Source organism: Octodon degus, unplaced genomic scaffold (genome assembly GCF_000260255.1).
Source record: "Octodon degus isolate 3935 unplaced genomic scaffold, OctDeg1.0 scaffold00116, whole genome shotgun sequence".
Classification (NCBI taxonomy): Eukaryota; Metazoa; Chordata; class Mammalia; order Rodentia; family Octodontidae; genus Octodon; species Octodon degus.
In genome coordinates, this window is record NW_004524692.1 from 5,826,309 (window position 1) to 5,835,356 (window position 9,048).

At 43.3% G+C, this 9,048-nt stretch overlaps 1 protein-coding gene, 1 long non-coding RNA gene, 1 other non-coding gene and 1 pseudogene across 3 annotated transcripts in view; 2 read left to right on the forward strand and 2 right to left on the reverse strand.

Annotated features, from left to right (window-relative positions):
- LOC101588933 (thiosulfate:glutathione sulfurtransferase) overlaps positions 1-9,048 on the forward strand; it is a 33,138-nt gene that overhangs the window by 18,788 nt on the left and 5,302 nt on the right. The window lies entirely within an intron of this gene.
- Positions 610-713, reverse strand: LOC111812211. Its single transcript, XR_002817784.1, has one exon. It is a non-coding gene; the product is annotated as a U6 spliceosomal RNA (small nuclear RNA).
- Positions 5,857-6,075, reverse strand: LOC111812197 (annotated as a pseudogene).
- On the forward strand, positions 7,903-8,691 carry LOC111812198. Its single transcript, XR_002817769.1, has 2 exons — positions 7,903-8,052; positions 8,523-8,691. It is a non-coding gene; the product is annotated as an uncharacterized LOC111812198 (long non-coding RNA).

The window sequence follows — 9,048 nt, forward strand, 5'->3', positions numbered from 1 at the left end:
TTTTTTTTCACATCTGATTCTAACCATTAATATTATTTCATGTGTTCTGGCTCATCACTAATATTTCATTTTCAGGACAAAAGTATCATGTTGAACAAAGACAAAGGAAAAAGTATTTTGGTGAAAACAAGTCAGTTGTACAATTACAGCATTAGAGGGACTGAATTTAATATGATCCTAGGAGAAAATAAAAAGCACTGGCCTTCCCACTTCCCGCCATCCTTTGGGCTGAGGCTGAGGGGGTGCTGAAGCACTCGGGGGTCTGAGGAGGGCGCTCCGTGCTTTCGGAGTTGACTCACACTGATCCCCATTTGGAGGAAGCCTGCAGCCAAAGCAGGCTCCTGGCTGTTTCACTGCTCCTCTGGTGGGTAACCTGCAGCTGCAGCCCCCAGAATTTCCTCTGCACTGGGGCTGCCCTGTGTCTGTCACACGGCCTCTCTTCTTTGCCATCACTTATCTTCTAATTTTCTGTGGCATCAGGCTTCATGAACAACAGCCGGGTACTTTCACTGAACCTTCAACCACATATAACTCAGTGCATTTAGATTTTACTCTCTACCTTTTAATAGGCTTCTAACAAGAAAGTTTCCAATAAGCTTTATTTATTTATTAAACATGGAACGCTGCAAGAATTTGCGTGTCATCATTGTGCAGGGCTACACTAATCGTCTCGGTATCATTCCAAGTTTAGTTCTGTGCTGCTGAAGTGAGCACCCAATAAGCTTTCTGATGAAAAAAGAAGCTGGGCACGGTGGTGCATATCTCCAATCCCAGCACATAGAAGGTGGAGGCAGAAGGACTGCCATGAGTTTGAGCTAGCCTAGGATTCAGAGTAAATTCAAGGCCAGCCTGAAGTGCATAGTGAGACTCCAATAAAAAAGAAGGAGAAGGAGGAAGAGGAGAGAAGGAGAAGGAAACCCAGAAGAAGAGTAGGTGAGATATAGTCACTTTCAGGCAAACTTGAACACCCAGGAACCCTTCTAGGAGCATCATCTCAGGGTACTTGTACCTTCTTGGACTACAAAATTCTACTACTTCCTATTATGTGGAGGGATTTAAACATTAACTTCTGGACCATGAAATGATCTTGTCAACCTTGGCTGCCTGATGATTTTGCTGATTCTTAGCTGTTGCACAAATGCCAATGGTCATGTTTGGCCATTTTCCATACGACCTTTGAAAATGAAAAGCTCTAAGTGCAAGAGCCTGAATTCAATCCCTGGTTCTGAAAAAAAAAAAAAAAAAAAAAGAGAGGGAAAAAAATGAAAATGAAAAGCTTGCTATTCTATCCACAAGCATGAAGTTTTGGATAGGAAAAGGGCTCCTCCAGATTTAAATTTGTGATAAAGGCAATTTTTAAAAAATAAATATTTGTAATTCTTAGGGGAGAAAGCTGGACATGGTGGTACATTCCTGCAATCCAAGTACTTTGGAGGCCTGAAGCAGGAGGATTGCAAATTCAAACACAGCCTGGACAATTTAGTGGCTTTGGGAGACCCTACCTCAAGATAAATAATTTTTTAACAGGCTGGGAATATACATCATTGCAAAGGCCCTGAGTTCACAGTAGCAAACCCTTGCCCGAAAAGTGACAGAACAACTTACACTTCAATTCTTAAGCTGTCCTGGCTCAGTGGTGAGCACACTACATGTACCATAGAACGTAGTCCCTATTTTGTGTAAGGCCACCTAAGTGATGCTGCTGTCATCAAATTCACCTTGGGATGCAGAGCGTCTCAGAGAGATCCGAGCTGCCCTAGTATCGCAAGCCAGAAATTGGGCGACTTCAGGTGTGAGGTTTGTCCATCCCACAGAGAGATGGCTTCCCAACCTGTGCTTGGCTCCCTGGGTGGGAGTGATGAGGGGTTTGCTAGAGGAGGCAGAATGGCTTGGAAGAGCGGGCTCCTGAAATTGGGTTGCACTCGGGCAATTTGAAGGAAATCATGATGTTTAGCTGAGAGAAGGAAAAACGTAGGGGCTCATTATAAATATCTTAGAATATTTGAAGGGAGGGCTGTGATGGTCCCAAATAATTAACATTTTGTGTAACTCCAGACAGGGAACAACTGGTTGGAACTAGCTGGAAGTTACTAGGCAGGAAAGTTTAATTTGGTGATTGTTTTTTTTTTTCTTTTTTAATCAATTAAAAATAGGAAGCTGAGCATGGTGAGGCACGCTTGGAACCTCAGCACTCTGAAAGGCTGGGGCAGGAGGGTCTAAAGTTTGAGCCCAGCCTGGACTACTTAGGGAGAGCCTGTCTCAAAATTTAAAAGAAAGAAAGAAAAAAAGGGGCTGGGTATGTGTAGTTCACCATTAAGGCCCTGGGTTCAATCCCCATAATTGAACAGAAAGAAAGAAAAAAGAAATAGAGAAAAGTTGTACCTAAAGCAGGATGGTCTGTATTCAGGATATTTAGGAGCTTATGCAGAACGTCTAAACTGCCAGTTGCCCTTCTCCACTGTTGGTGGGAGTGTAGACTCGTCAAACATTATGGAAATCAGTGTGGAGACTCCTTAGAGAACTAGGACTGGAAATCCCATTCAAGCCTGCTATCCCCCTACTGGAAATTTTCCCGGAGGAACTGAAAGCGTCATATCATAGTGATATATGCATACCTATGTTTATAGCAGCACAATTTGTGATAGCCAGATCTTGGAAACAACCAAAATGCCCGTCACATGTGGAATGGTTGAAAAAGATGTGGTACTTTTATATAATGGAGTACTACTCAGCTATAAAGAATGACCAACTTGAAGCCTTCACATTTAAGTGGATGCCCCTTGAAGATATACTTATTTGTGAAATAAACCAGACCCACATCTGTGAATATCATATTATCTCCCTAGTATAAGGACTTACAATTCCATATATGGTTAAGTTTCTAAATTTCTTTGTAAAAATATGCAAATTCTTATTTCTATTTTTATGTAATTATTTTACGTTCATTTTCTGTAAGGACTTAAAGTTCAACATATCAATATCTGATGGAATATACCTGTTCCATGATATGCCAAAATGTTTGATATTTAGACAGATAGGGTAAACCGAACTGCATATATTGCAGGTTAATAACTAGCTTCTCTTCTGGAGGGTTAACAACTTAAGTTAGCAGTTTAAAATTGGAGAAAAGGAAGAGCTGCATGGTTAGCTAACATTTTGGCCCTAGCCTTTCAAGGTCAGTGAAGATTCGGGACATAGGAGAACCTGTACTGTAACAACATGTAACTCAGTTGTGCTCCAAATTTTCTGATCAAGAAGATTATGGAACCACAGAGGAATGTGTTCGATGATGTAAAGTTAGCCCGAGGAGAGTCACATGGAGAGAAAAAACATTTTCTCAAGCTTTCACAGACAGCAAATTGGTCAAGCAATGGCCATGACTCATCCTCATGTCAGACACTGACAAAAGGATGTACAAAGGGCGGTACAGGGCTACAGGATAAATCCTGAGAGTACTTGGCTGACCTTATCAGATACAAGTTACATTTCTTGGTATATAGGTCTTGCTATATCTTGGTCTTAACCATCCAGCAGAAAAGTATAAAAACGAGGTATATAAAGTAAATCCATATTAATATGATGAGCTGTATTCTTTTTTTTTTTTTTTTTTTTTTGGTGGAACTGGGGATTGAACTCAGGCCCTTGTGCTCACCAGAGAAGCACTTATTCCACTGAGCCATCTCCCCAGCCCCTATATGATGAGCTGTAAAAGGCTCAAGTCAATAACTTCTGAGGGGGGCCGGGGAGATAGCTCAGTGGAATAAGTGCTTCCCTGGCAACTGCAAGGGTCTGAGTTCCATCCCCAGTTCTGCAAAAAAACAAAAAAACAAACAAACAAAAAAACCCCAAAAACAAACAAACAAAAAACTTCTGAGGATAACCCACTAATAATATAGACTGCTAGGCAGTGTTAGATTGTTTAGTTGAATTCAAACACTTATAGTTTTTAGATGCCAATAGAAAATTCACCTCTGACAGTACAAAAAAAAAAAGGATACAAAGGAAAGATCATTTTGTATTTATATATACAAAATAATTAGGATAAATTTACAGCTACTTTCGCTTAATTCAATGAGAAGAAAGAGGTGTCCTGACAGTGTTTGAACAGAATATCCTGTCTGCTTCTTGTACTATGGATAACCACTAAGAAGATAACAATGTACAGTGTATTGATTATCAAAACTGTCCTATTAATCAGCTGTGAAACTGTCTCATTCATATTTATTTCTCAGTAAAAATAAATAAAATAAAAAAAATAAACTGCCAGTTGATTATGAGCCTTTTTGTAGTGGGTGAGAGGTTGGCCTAAATGACTGCCTAAAGGCTACGGTCCCGTCAGAGGTCCTCCAAATTCCTGCTCAGATTCCTGTATCTTGAAGTTTTCTTTGACAATGAGGCTGCATAATGGCAGAACCCTACTCTAACTCTACTTTAAGGGCCACTCTCCTGCTTTCTTTCTTTCTTTCTTTCTTTCTTTCTTTCTTTCTTTCTTTCTTTCTTTCTTTCTTTCTTTAACCAGAACTGAACTCAGACTTGCAGGGCAGGTGCTGTGCCGCTGAGCTATATACCTGGTCCTCTCTCACTTTTAGTCCTGTACTTAACTTTGCACATCAGCCTCCCCCATACTAAGTTCCCTGACTGTGTGGGGAAGGAGGAGAAGGCAAGGTGAAAAGATTCAGGATGTATTACACATCTGTGTCAACTCCCCAGGATGAATTCGACCACACATATACTAACAAAAACAGGAACATTTCTAAATGTTCCTTCGGGTCTAAAGAACAGAGCTTTGCACTTGGCAGTCAGTCACCCAAATACTTGTTACAACTTAATAACAAACTCCTCTTGGTTACATATTGTCTTGTTTCCTGTATTAGTCTCAGAAGTAGCTTGTAAACCATTAAGTTAGGGACTGTGGCTGGTATTTATTTGCTGTTTCCCAGCAGCAGCCAGCATGTGCTTGATAAATGTTGCCTCTGCTGATAGGTCCACAGCACAAGCACCTGCCTAGCAAGCAAGAGGTCCTCGATTTGATCCCAGTGCGAAACAAAAAACAAAAAACATTGTCTTAAATTGAGTGGAATTAGAAGGGGAAACAGCATCACTAGAAGTGGAAAAGGAATGAAATGTGAAATGTGGTGGAGAAAAGACAAAAGGTCAGAAATGCTTTTCTTTTGATAAAAGTGAGGACATCTAAGTTTAAATGAGAACTCTTTTCTGATAGTTTTTTCCTACAGGAAACACGGATATACTCAGTAGAGTTAAAGTTATATAACTGTAAACTAGAAAATACATATAGCAAAGGCACTGAGCATGAATTTCAGTTCAAGGTAACATGGCCTGGCATCCCAGCATTCCAAGGACCACAAGTTTGAGCCCAGCCTGGGCATTTTAGCAAGACCCTGTCTAACAACACACAGGTCCAGGGATGTAGCTCAAGGCGGAGGACCTGGGTTCACTTTCCAGGACTGAAAACTAATGAACCAAACATCAATGAAGCATTATGTCACAGCACTAAGAGGAAGCTTGGGTGTCAACAATCTATGGAAGGAAGGAGGCTTAGTCAGCACTTAAACATTTGTCACAGAGGGCCAGTAATTCTCAAGGAGAAAGTCTTGCTGATAGCTCCAACAGAAGTAAAGGGCAAATCAGCAATCACCAGAAGTTTATGGGGGCATGTGGATATCACTTTCTTTTTCTTTCTTTCTTTCTTTTTTTTGTTTTACTATTACAAAAGTTTATTTAACAAAAATTTAATATGAAAATGTGTATGACCCAATCTTCAGTCAAAGACTTTCAGTGAAAGTCTCACTTGGAGGAGAGGCATGAATTTTTCTGCTGAGCACTCATTATTTAAACTCATTCCAAGGCTTCCAACATGATGATACTATTTCTTCGTATCACCACCATTCCAGTGTTGTTCTGTTGCCCACTAGTTGCCATCTCCACACATTCATCTATCACAAGATTCATAAAGGGATCAAATCCTCGCAATATTCCTTGGACATGTCTGTCACCATTCAGTTTCAAAGATAACTTCTTGAATGTTTTTAGCTCGTGAGGGTGAGCTTTGCTCATCTTGTCTAGTCCGCGGGCTCAGGGATCCTATGAGAGGAATCTTCACTTTCTTTTTAATTTAATTTTGAATGTATTTGGTTGTGCAGGGCTGGCGGGGGGGGGGGGGGGGGGGGAGCATGTGGCCCTGGGGATCAAGCTGCGGTCTCCGAGCTTGCCTAAACAGGCACTTTAATCCACTGAGCTATCTCACTGGCCACAAACACAGGTCTTATTAATTCATGAAGAGGGCAGTGGTCTGAGTGACTGAGGGGTGACTGTGAGAATGGCTGGAACTATTCGAATTCAGTGAGCTGGGCTAGGTAGGACACACAGTCCCACTTCTTTTTGTTGTTGTTGTTGAAATGCAAAATTTTAAAAAAATCTTTATTCTCTTCAGTTTTTTTTCATAATTTTATTGAGAAACAAATAGCAATGAGACAGTTTCAAATCAAATTGGTAGGACAGTTTCAATAATTAACACATTGCATACATTCTTCCTAGTGGCTAATTGCTGTACAAGATGTGGACATGATATCCTATTTACAAACACTATTAGAACAAATCCCTCTTTTCATTAAGAGAATGTAACTATATATCTATCCTAACCACTTTGAATACACAGATACAAAATGGACATTCATCTGTATCCCCTTTTTTTGTTAAGTTCCGTTATTTGAATATTATAGGTGTGTAAACTCAGCAAAATATTATAAAAGAGTCCAGTAGTCCATAATAGTATTGGGTTTTCTGCTTGACTGGCAATGTCAGAAATTGTTGACCTGAGTCCCCTACAGCTCAACATAACAGCATGGCTTTACTTGCAGAGTAGTATGCAGAAAGTGCCGATCCCTTTCTATTGCGCGGCTGTATTTCGTGTATGTCTGCTTCAAGTTCCGGCTCAGGTACTGTAGCCCTGCCTGTCCCACCTTGGAATTCACGCTGCCCTGCGCTTTCCTGTCTTTCCTCTTTCCGTTCAGTTTATCTGCCAAAGCCATGGAAGGCTGCTGGCGGGGCGAAGAGTGGAACCGAGTTTGGAGGTGGGGACGAGGTATCTTTTTACTTCTCTTCCTGTCCTACGCCCCTGCATTCCCACAGTAATATGCGTTTTTCACTTGGCAAGATTTAAGGCTTCCACAGCAGCAGACAATTTACATTCAAGCCTACTATGAAACCAACCAACCAACCAACCAACCAACCAACCAACCAACCAACCAACCAACTGCCAGGCTTGGTGACACAAGCCTGTAATTCCATTATACTGGGAGGCACAAGCAGGAGAAGAGCAAGTTTGAGGCCAGCCTGGACAACTTAGCGATTTAGTGAGATTGTGTCAAAAATAAGATTGGACAGCTAGCTCAGTGTGAGCACACTTGCATTCAGCTCCTAGTACCGGAAAACAAACTGCCAGAAGATCACTTTCTGAATCCAAGAATGTTTCCCTATCTCTTGGGAAGCAAAACTAATTCTCTAGCTTCCATTTGGAAGTCAGTTAGTAGTCAGAAAAGCTACTACTTCAGGACCACCGACCAATCAATCAGGCAGCCCTTACCTGACGAAGGTAAAGCATTGGTTCCTTGAGCGATAGTCTTCTGGGCCAATCAGACGCGGGTGCAGCAGAGTTCGTAAAGAGCAAGGCAGCACCTGGCTACGGTCAGTCACTCGGCCGAGCGGCAGCTCTTTTGACCAATCATCAGGTGGAGAGAGGGACCTTCTAACCAATCACAGAGGGTGGGCGGGGCGGTAAGGGCGGGGCTAAACCTGGGTTGGAGGTGGGTCCCAGCTCTGCTACAGTTGCCGAAGCTATTACCCGAACTCCGGCTGAAGCTGTTGCCTCAGGTTCTGGTGGAACCGGGGATTGAACTCAGGTCCTTGCACTTGCCAGGAAGCGCTTATTCTACAGAGCCATCTCCCCGGCCTTGCCTCAGGTTCTTGATCGTGATGGGGACAAAGGTGAAAACTGGGAGAAAACTGTTATTTTATTTACATCGACGAACCTGTGTAAGTTGCTAGAATTTCGGGGAGGGATCGTTCATTTGGGTCCGACGTTGGAGCAGGGCGCTCCCCACGCCGCGCCCACGGAGGGTGGAGTTGAGAAACCTGCCAGCCGCTGCTCCTGGTCCTTCCCCGAGTTCGCATCGGGCGCTGCCCACTTGCTCTCCCACCCCGTGGGGCGGCTTCCGACGCCCACCAGAGATGCCTGCCCCTTACTCCGGGGGAGGCGGCTGCGGGGAAGAGCTGGGAGGGCTGGTTCCTTTCTTCTGCGTGCTCGCACCCTGGTGCAGACCTGAGGTCGCGAGACCCTTCCTGCTCTCCTACATCTACCTGGCCGTCTTCCTCTGCCATTCCTCTGTCCCTGGACTTCGAGGAAAGCCCCGAGCCGCACAGCCCTGGGCTTCCTGGGCTCCTTCATGACCCTCGGAGGAATGCAGTGGAGCTGGGTGGGATGAAGTCTCCTGTGGCTTTTGCAGGAGTCTCCAGCTCCTCTGAATCTCTGGCAAAGTGTCCTGGTGCGGAGCCCGAACAGGAATGAAATTGAAAGCTGAAATTTCCTAGGCCTCCGCATTCAAAATTCCTTGTACTATACCTACGGAGGAGTCCTTACTAAATGTTGATTGAGTGACTCTTCCCAAGGTGAGAGTGTGGGTGTTGGTTCACTTGTCAGTATTTAACCCAGATAGGCATCTAACTTGCATCCAATCCTCCTGCCTTAGCCTCTGAGAGCTGGGATTTCCGACGTGCACCCTCAAGCCTTGGCTCTGATTTACTCCCTTTTCTTGCACAAAAGAAGATGTAGTGTATATCATTGATTGCGTTGATTCATTTACTTAATGCAATGTGGAGGTCTTTCATGCTGATACCGAAGGGGTTGTGACCTTTGTTGTTGGCTCTATGCTTCTCTGCATGCTCAAGGGGTGTGGGTGCTGTGGACATAGAAACAGCCAACTCTGCTCCTACCCTGAGATAGGCTGAAGGGCTGCCCCCATTTCATGTGCT